The sequence below is a fragment of the Cryptomeria japonica genome, chromosome 5 (genome assembly GCF_030272615.1).
Source record: "Cryptomeria japonica chromosome 5, Sugi_1.0, whole genome shotgun sequence".
Taxonomy (NCBI): domain Eukaryota; kingdom Viridiplantae; phylum Streptophyta; class Pinopsida; order Cupressales; family Cupressaceae; genus Cryptomeria; species Cryptomeria japonica.
The window spans coordinates 30,336,644-30,346,533 of record NC_081409.1 but is presented as its reverse complement, the minus strand read 5'-3'; positions in this window follow the sequence as shown (position 1 = coordinate 30,346,533).

Sequence of the window (9,890 nt, the reverse complement as noted above, 5' to 3'; positions counted from 1 at the left end):
AGCTACAGGTCTATGGTGATTCACAACTGATAATTTGACAGGTCAATGATGAATACCAAACAAATGATGATAATATCATGTCGTACAATAAAATGGTCGATATCTTCAAGGAATTATTCACCGCTATCATTTTTGAGTAGATTCCTCAAGATTAGAATAGAGCTGCAGATGCAATGGCAATAATAGTCTCTCTCCTCAATCTTTGACATAATTCAACATGCTACGAGTTCTTAGTTGAACAACTTTGGATCCCTGCTTATGATATCCAAGAATACGAGATGGTATGTCAACTTATCGGTCTTGATTCCCCATGGTATGGTTATGCGATCAAATCCTTCCCGCTAACCAATCAAACAACCAACAAAAAACCTTCATATGCCAATCCACTTGATACACCATCATTACTGAAACCCTATACCAACGAGGTCTCGATGGTACTCTTATCTGATGTTTAGAGCAAGGTAAGGTGATCACAACTTTAGAAGAAGTACATGAAGGTATCTATGGGGCTCATTCAAGTGGCCCTTTATTGGCTAAAAGGATCATGCGGGCAGGATACTATTGGCCCTCTATGGAAAAAGACTCCTACTTTGTCAGAAAGTGAAAGAAGTGCCAAGTTCACAGAGATCTAATACATGCAGCAGCATAAGAATTGGAACCCATCAGAACACCATGACCCTTTTGTCAGTGGGGACTGGACCTTGTGGGAAAAATCCATCAATCTTCATCCAATGGTGACAACTTCATCATTACCGCCACAAAATACTTCACCAAGTGGATCGAAGCCATTCCACTTACCCAAGTCACTGAAAAGAACATCACCTCGTTCATTCTCAACTACACCATTTGCTGGTATGGTGTAACCATGTCCATCTGATGAATAATAAGAGGGGGGGGGTGAATTAGTATACCCAAAAACTTAAACAAACTCTTAAGCAGTTTAACTGCAGACTGGTGTAGTAGATTAAACAATAAACCAGTTAAAACACAAACAAGACAAATAGCAAATAAAGCATTCACCCACAGAAGCACAATCACCATAACACAAGATGTTTTGACGTGGAAACCCAAATGGGAAAAACCATGGTGAGTAAAACTCATAAGTCAACTATCTGCAAAATAGTAACCAGACTGGTTAAGGTCAGACTGGTTAAGGCCTTACAAAATTCTTCACCAAAACAGATCCTGTTAGGAATCCAGATCTCTGTTAGGAGATAAGTCCTATTAAAGACTACCCTGTTAGAGGATTTTAGATCCACAACTGTGAACCACCTTGTTAGAGGATTTACTATAGGCTTGGTTGGGCCTACCTGGTTAAGGGTTTCAGACTTGTCAAAGATATTAGTAATCAACAAGTGAATGATCTAGACAGTAGCACCGAATGCTTGATTAGATCCTTGACAGCTCCTTGTTAATGCATTCCAACATTACTTCAATCTTCTATATTTTGCACTCTCAATCTCTGTCATGAGATACCTTTTCTTGCACAGACCTAATCTTCTCTACAACACTCGAACACATCAACAACTCTTCAAAACCCTAGACATGATGTCCTCATATAGGAACCTAATTTCATGTCGGTCCAATAAGATTAGACTACAATTTCCTAGGTATAGTGCATCTAGACACATTTGGTAACACGACACAAAAACACCGCCAAAGTGTCGGTGTATGATAACTCATCACACATTACAATTATACTAGTTTAATACGATATACCGATTACCGGTTAACAAATGAAGGCTAGAACACTGGAACATAGTGTTTCGATCAAAATATTAATTGCCGCTCAGGGTCTTCATTCCGCTTGAGGTCTTCATACCACTTGGGGTCTTCGATCATGCTTTGACTGGTAAGAATCTTTTGCAAAATATCGATAGTCTTCAACAAACAAAGACTATACATTTAATGACATACAATACCGGTTGGAACAACTACCGGTTGAGAATAACTCATACATAAAATAAGTGTGTGTCCATCAATGACAATCACAACTAAACATCATCAAAACACCAACAATCTCCCCCTTTGGCATTGATGGCAACACTAGGAAAATTTTGACATCTAAGTGCTTACAAAACAAAAACAGATGCCATAATACTCCTCCTAAGCATATACACTACTCCCTTTGCAAAAATTACAAGTATGTGCATGGAATTTTAATACTTGCCAAAATTTTAATATACACTACTCCCCCTTTTCCAACAAGGATGAAGTAATTTAAATTATTCCCTTTTTGCATAATATAAAAACATTGTATATGTTCATGACAATAAAGAGTAAAACTTGTCAAAAAGAGATTTAAAGTTTTGCATAAAATTCTTCATGTCTGAATACCATGAATCAAGAAGCGAGGCAAAAATTTCACTCTCGATCTTCATTTGGAAGGCTAATTCTTCCATTGCATCGATGGTTCTCATCTCCTGTGTTACAGTAATAGCCTCCAAGTTCAGGAAGCACTTCTAAAGAACTTGCAATTTTGGTAATAGGAGCAACTGGAGCTCTTGCAGATCTCGAGTCCGATTGCAAATCTCTAAGTCAAGCTTTGCAATCTGATGCTGGTGAGTATGAACAATCTGTCCATATATTGTGAACAGATCATAGGGCAGTTTGAAGGTGTCGATATACTTCTGTAACTCTATTGGAGTTGAGTCTTCTATTTCAGAGCATCTTCACAAAATAGGTGAGGTTGGCAGATTTTACTCAAGAGTAGGTTACCTTCACCCATAGCTGAACTTATATCATCTTTTTGCTTATGCAGTTTTGCACTCTCTTCATCCATTTGCTTTACTAAGGCAACTTTGAGTGCCATTTCATGGTTTTTCCTTACAGTGGCCTGGGCAACATCTTCCAAACATTGTACCTGATCATCCACTACTATGCAAAGAAGTTTGAGCTCGGCCAGTGAGGAATCGGTACTAGGGAGGTTAGTACTGAGGATTAGATTGGAAAGGGTGTCAACAACAAATTGAATGACATCCTGTTCTTTCTTTTTCTTCAGTTCTTCCAATCTCTCATGTGCTAGTTGAATGCTCTGTAGTAGCTTAGTCTCATCAACCGATTGAGTCAGACATGCAAGAGTCAAATTGGTGGGACTGGTGGGATCAACCTGCTTGGCTTTATCTCTGGTTGCCTTAGGAGTCTGTCCTCCTTCCTTTGCCTTGATCTCCACTTATCTTTTCTTCTCCTCTTCTTCTTTTTCTTGGGCTATCTTGGTGGCCTTCACTTTCTCCTCTTCCACTCTCCTCTCCTCTCCTTCTTTCTTCCGCTCTTCTTCCCTATTTTTAGCCTCCTCCTTTTTCTTCTTTGCTTCCTCCTCCTTCTTCTTTGCTTCCTCCTTCTTCTTCTTTACTTCCTCCTTCTTCTTCTCTTCTTCCTTCCACTTCTTCTCTTCTTCCTTCTTCTTCTCTGCTTCCTCCTTCTTCTGTTTCTCTTTCTCTGCTTTCTCTTTTTCCTATTTCTCTTTCTCCACTTTCTCTTTTTCCTATTTCTCTTTCTCCACTCTCTCCTTTTTAGCTTTTTCCTTATCTAGAGTGATATCCTCAATATCCAGTGCATCAACATCAATGGGGTCATTTTGTTCTGCTATTCTTTCACCCACACTTTCAAAGACTTCATCTGGTTTGGCTGTGGATAGGTCAGGCTCTTGCTCAGCCAGTCGATTAGCTTCAGATACTTTTTGCATGTTGACAGCTTCCTTAACCTGCAGATGGGTGTATTTTTCCACTTCAAAAGTTTTGCCTCCGAGTAGCTGAAGTCTACTTCTTCTCATGAAAATGCCTTTGTACTTATCAATAATCTCAAACAATTCCGAATTAGAGGCATCCAGAAAATATTGAGCAAAAAATTTCTCCCTGATGTCTTGTTCCTTTTCAATGGCAATGCACCATTTATTGTCCAAAGAGTCATACAAATATTTAGAAGTAACTAACTTAATATCGGAAGGTGACCGATTATTAACACAAAAATATTTAATAAGTTCTTGTTCAACATCCTCCTTTTCACTATCATTGAAATCATCAAAATTTTCCTTTTAAATCATCAATAACTTTCCTTCTAATATTCTTTATGGTCCTTTGACAATGTGTCATAGGTTTGTAAGAGGAAATATCTATATTTACCGGTGCAGAGGTTACTGGTACATTACCAGTTGACTTAATATTCTTGCTTGATTATCTTGTCTTCTTCATTTCTACCTTCGGTTCAGTGCCTTTTGAATCTAGTAAGTTATTCATGATTTTCCTCTTCCTTTCGAATACCTTTGGTGGAATAGCCTCTGGTTTCTTTTTAGCTGGTGATCTCTTGGTCACTTTAGGACTGGCAATAGATGTAACTGGTGCCGACGTCGATGGCACTGCTTTACTCTTTGTCTGCTTCGGTACCTCAATAGGTTTGATCCTTTCTAAGTAAGTACCGGTCCTCTTCTTCTTGGGATCTAGTGGTGAAGCAAGTAGGGTAGAGGCATACCCTATCAGTATATCATTTACCACTTCATAGCCCATAGGCTCAACTACATCTTCTCTGGGTTTGATCGCTTCCATTATGTAGTGATCTATTTTGATTGTGAAACATATGTCATCTTCATATTTCTTAACTAGATCACCAGATATTCTCATTCTCTGGTTCATCTTTAGTTTGAACTCATCAAAATACCTGTTCAGAGTCTTCGGATATGCAGTCCCCACTACTTCTAGACTCTCCTTTATTTGTCTAGAAACTGGTAGGTCACTCAACCATTGAACATCACCAACTCTAGAAAAATATCCTTGAAAGTAGAAAAATAAACTGACAAGCAGTTGACCAAACTTAAACCTCAGAGTTTTGTCCAATTTGATCGACTTCAGGTTCTCCATGAGTTGTTTCTGCATGCAGGTACATAAGTCACATTCTGCATTCTCCTTGATCATCCTATAAGCTGCATGCAGCAGAGTTGTAGGAACAAAATTCATTCTGCTAGCATAGAATACTCTATACCTGATGACCATGCATGCATATTTCACCAAGTCATCGTTAATGGTGTTAATAGTCATTGCCCGTTGGTCATTCATAGAATCGGTGAGCTCTGTCATTTTAGTTTTGGTGATCTTGCGAAGAATGGGGACTTCCCCAACTTTGCAAAAACCGGTCATGACATGAATTGCCTCCGATGTAATATCATGGGTTCGCTCAAGGTATATCTTATCACCATGAACCCTACTAAGGATAATCATGATGTGTTCTTATGTAAATTCTTCAAGAAAATATACTGCATTATGTAATTTATTCTTCTCTATTATGTTGTACTTAGGTTTAATCTTCTTATCATCTCCGCAGAATAGACTCAATTGGGAGTGAATCACTAGAGACCCTAGGTCTTCTAGTTTGCAATTAGTATATCCTTCACACTCTGAACTAGGGTTTACCGATGACAGGCACAACACACCTCTTCAGAAGCTTGTTTACCACTTTGACTTCCACACTGATAGCTTGAAGTGGCTGCGAAATCTTGTGCAAGATTCCTTTCTAAATTCTTTCGAATGCAAGATGAATTGCTCTGGTTGCGTTGCTCAAGCTAGAAAAATTCTTCTCTGAAAATAGGTAAGTAAAAATGATGAGAAAAGTCACTTTTAAACATGCTCCCACCTACCATAATAAATGCATCACCATTAGGGCTCAAACCCTAATTTTACCTTTTATCGCTTCATTTCTTCTGTCGGTTGACAGGTAACAAATATTGATAAAGGTACTTTATCAATATACTCTGGGGGTTCAAAACATTTTTTTTTTCTGATATGTTCCCCCTAAGCTTTTCGAAGCTTAGTTTGCCGGTTGAGGGGCCTCCACACTGAGTGCAAAAACTGGTACATCTTGTGGCTTCTCTTCAGATTTCTTTTTCCAAGTTTTATCCATATTTGCTTGAATGGTTTCAACATTAATCTCCCCTTCTGGGTTGATTGGTATGTCTCTCGATGGATTCTTTCTCAGTCTGCATGCTCTGCCAGTGTGTCCTGGTTTGTTGCAATGATAGCATACCATTCTAGGTGTTCTCCATGGTCTGATGTTCACATTTCCATTCTTCATTTTGCATATTGCAGTAGTGTGACCGCTACCATGATAGATCAAACAGGTTTCTCTCCAAATGGTTGTCACTTCATAACCATTTGACCAGTGGTCATAGGTTCTTCACCGGTTTGGGTTCCGGTACATAGGAAGTTCCGGGATAACTCCTTTAGATCTTGGTGCATAACTTCCAGAGTTGTTCATAACCGACCTGTGCTCAAAAGCTCTATGCCCAAACTTGTTGCATGCATAACAGTGACCATTAAATCTACCAGATCTAGCCACATTATTTTGTATGTAAGGAAAGTTATTGTACACCTTTCTCCTACATACATTGGCAATATGTCCTTCCTTAAGACAGTTAAAGCAAACATGTTTAAACTTTTGCTTACCTTTACTCTTGTTGTTGTTCTTAGGTTCCGATTGTTCCTTTAGTGCATCACTCTTGGTTCCAGAGGTCTCACCTTCCTCGTATCCAGAGAAACCAAGTCCAGTGGAATGCTTTGATGGCTTCACCTATTCCAGCTTTTGTTCCAACTTAGCAGCTGGTGCAAGAGCACCCAGGAAGACAAGGTGGAGTAGGGTCACTGATAGGCCCTATGGAGGATTTGATGAAAAATGAAGACAAACAAGAACTATAAGGTCTTTAAATGATGTAACATGGTCATGTGAGCCATAAAATGTAGTGAAATGCAATGTAATGGTCAAAAAGTGTAAAATTGCCATTTTGAGCAATTAGGCGTAGAAAAGGTTAAAATTGGGTTTTTGGAATAGAAGTGTGTTTAGATGGATAAAATATGTTTATAATGTCATCTAATGACCATTTTAATGTTTTAGAAGTTTTATATATAGTTTTGGCAAGTTGACATACATAGTTGTCAAACTTGACAACTTTGGAGCAACTTTTTGTTGTCAAAAAGTTGTCAAGAATGCAAAAAGTTGTCATAAGTTAGTTATAAGTTGGTTTTAGGTTGGATTTAGACCTAGAAGGCCCTGAGGGTTATAAATGGATGAAATTGAATCATTTTTGGGGGTTGGTAAATGTTTTTTGATCGGGTTTGGAGTTTTGAAGCAATAAAAATATGATTTTCATGTGTATTTTCCAGGTTTCCACATAGAACAGTCTGATTTTCCATTGTTTTGAGTGCTTTTATGAATTAGTTTTCATTCCTTCATGGTTGGAGTGTTTCTATAATTAACTAAGTTTATTTTGGCTTTGGTTTGAAGTGATTTGGTTTTGTTTTGGTGAATATGTCTAATTTCTTGTGAAAACAGTCATATCCCTGCCATAGGGTTAATAAAGAGCATGAAAATGTTGTATATTTTATTTCCAGATTGATCTAACCCCAAAAATAGGTATGATGGTGTATTATATTTTATATTTTCATAATATTTGATCTCAGGAGGCCATGCACAAGATGGCATGTGCATTGTGGGAGTAAAGGTCTGAAATTTTAGGGGCAGACTGTTGCAGAAAATACAATCCTAATATGGGAGCCATATCTCACATTTCCACCATTGGATTTTGCTTATTTTTGGATATGTTTTGTATAACCAAGTTATGAAGACTTTCACTAGAGCTATTTAATAAATTTGTTCATTTTCAAAAGTTATGAGTGACTGTGTAAGGGTCTATCAATATGGCAGCAAGGTGGTAGTTTTGCAATGATTTTTCTTTGTCAATACATTGAGGCAGTTTGTAAAGTCTCAAAGGGGTATTGTATTGTTAAGTTTTAGTTGGGTCCTTTTGTCTTCCTATCAGCAGCACTCCGGTTGAACTTTGCAAGTATCTCCTTTGATTCAATAAGTTCCTTGGAAAGAGAATCATTGGTTTTCATCAAGGTTTCATTCTGAGAGATAGCAGCATTTAGGCCTGCTTGTATTTCTTCTTTCTCTTCATTACCCTCTTGTAGATGAGCGGTGATGGTTCCAATCTCTTGTTTCAACTTAGAGATCTCACGCTCCTTTTCCTTCACTAAATCTTCAACTTTTCTTCTATTTTCTAGCTCCCGACTCATCCTAATAGTCAGTCCTTCCAACTCCCTCCTTAGGTTAGTTTTGGATTCATTTAGTTTCTCCACTTCTCCAACTAGGGCCTCCATGTCCGCTTCATCAGAAGAGCTATTTTTAGTAAATCCCATCAATTGCTCAACAAGTTCTGTTCTCTTGGCTAAATAGGCTTTATACTTGATTTTGAGTTCATCATAGGCTCTCTCAGACTTAGTAAGATGGTGAGTGAGTTCCCTCATGCTGTATTCCCCCATATCTTCTTCCAAATGGTTAGACTTATAGAAAGGTTGGCTCTGATACCAAATGATGAATACTAAGAGGAGGGGGTGAATTAGTATACCCAAAAACTTAAACAAACTCTTAAGCAGTTTAACTACAAACTAGTGTAGCAGATTAAACAATAAATTGGTTAAAACACAAACAAGCCAAATAGAAAATAAAGCATTCACCCACAGAAGCACAATCACCATAACACAAGATGTTTTGATGTGGAAACCCAAATGGGAAAAACCACGGTGAGTAAAACTCACAAGTCAACTATTTGCATAATAGTAACCAGATCGGTTAAGGTCAAACCAGTTAAGGCCTTACAATGTTCTTCACCAGAACAGATCCTGTTAGGAATCCAAATCTTTGTTAGGAGATAAATCTTGTTAAAGACTACCTTGTTAGAGGATTTCAGATCCACAACTGTGAACCACCTTGTTAGAGGATTTACAATAGGCTTGGCTGGGCCTACCCAGTTAAGGGTTTCAGACTTGTCAAAGATATTAGTAATCAACAAGTGAATGATCTAGACAGTAGCATAGAATGCTTGATTAGATCCTTGACAGCTCCCTGTTAATGCATTCTAGCATTACTTCCATCTTCTATATTTTTCACTCTCAATCTCTGTCATGAGATAACTTTTCTCACACAGACCCAATCTTCTCTACAACACTTACACACATCAACAACTCTTCAAAACCCTAGACATGATGTCCTCATATAGGAACCTAATTTCATGTTGGTCCAATAAGATTAGACTACAATTTCCTAGGTACAATGCATCTAGACACATTTGGTAACATGACACATAAATACTGCCAAAGTATCGGTGGATGATAACTCATCAAACATTACAATTATATCGGTTTAACACAATATACTGATTGCCGGTTAACAAATGAAGACTGGAAAATCGAAACATAGTGTTTCGATCAAAAGATTAACTGCCACTCAAGGTCTTCATTCCGCTTGAGGTCTTCATACCGCTTGGGGTCTTTGGTCATGCTTTGACCGATAAGCATCTTTTGCAAAACACCGATAGTCTTCAACAAACAAAGACTATACATTTAATGACATACAATACCGGTTGGAACAACTACCGGTTGAGAATAACTCATACATCAAATAAGTGTGTGTCCATCAATGACAATCACAACTAAACATCATCAAAACACCAACACCATCATCACAGATAATAGGCTTCTTTTAAAAAATCAGGATGTCTATGAGCTCTATGACAAGTTTCATATCGAACACCATTTTTCCACCCCATATTACCCACAAGGAAATGGTCAAGAAGAAGCCTCAAACAAGAACATATTAAGGATCCTCAAGAAAATAGTGAATGATGTTGGTCATGATTGGCACATTCATCTGAATCCAACACTATGGGCATATCAAAATAGCATTCAAACCCCTATAGGAACAACCCCATATTCATTTGTATATGGAGCAGAGGCTATCTTGCCTATTGAGATGGAATTACCATCCCTACGGGTCTCCTTGCACAATCTGATCAATGATGAAGAATAGCTAGTCTCCCATCTTCAGGTATTGGAACTGCTTGATGAGAA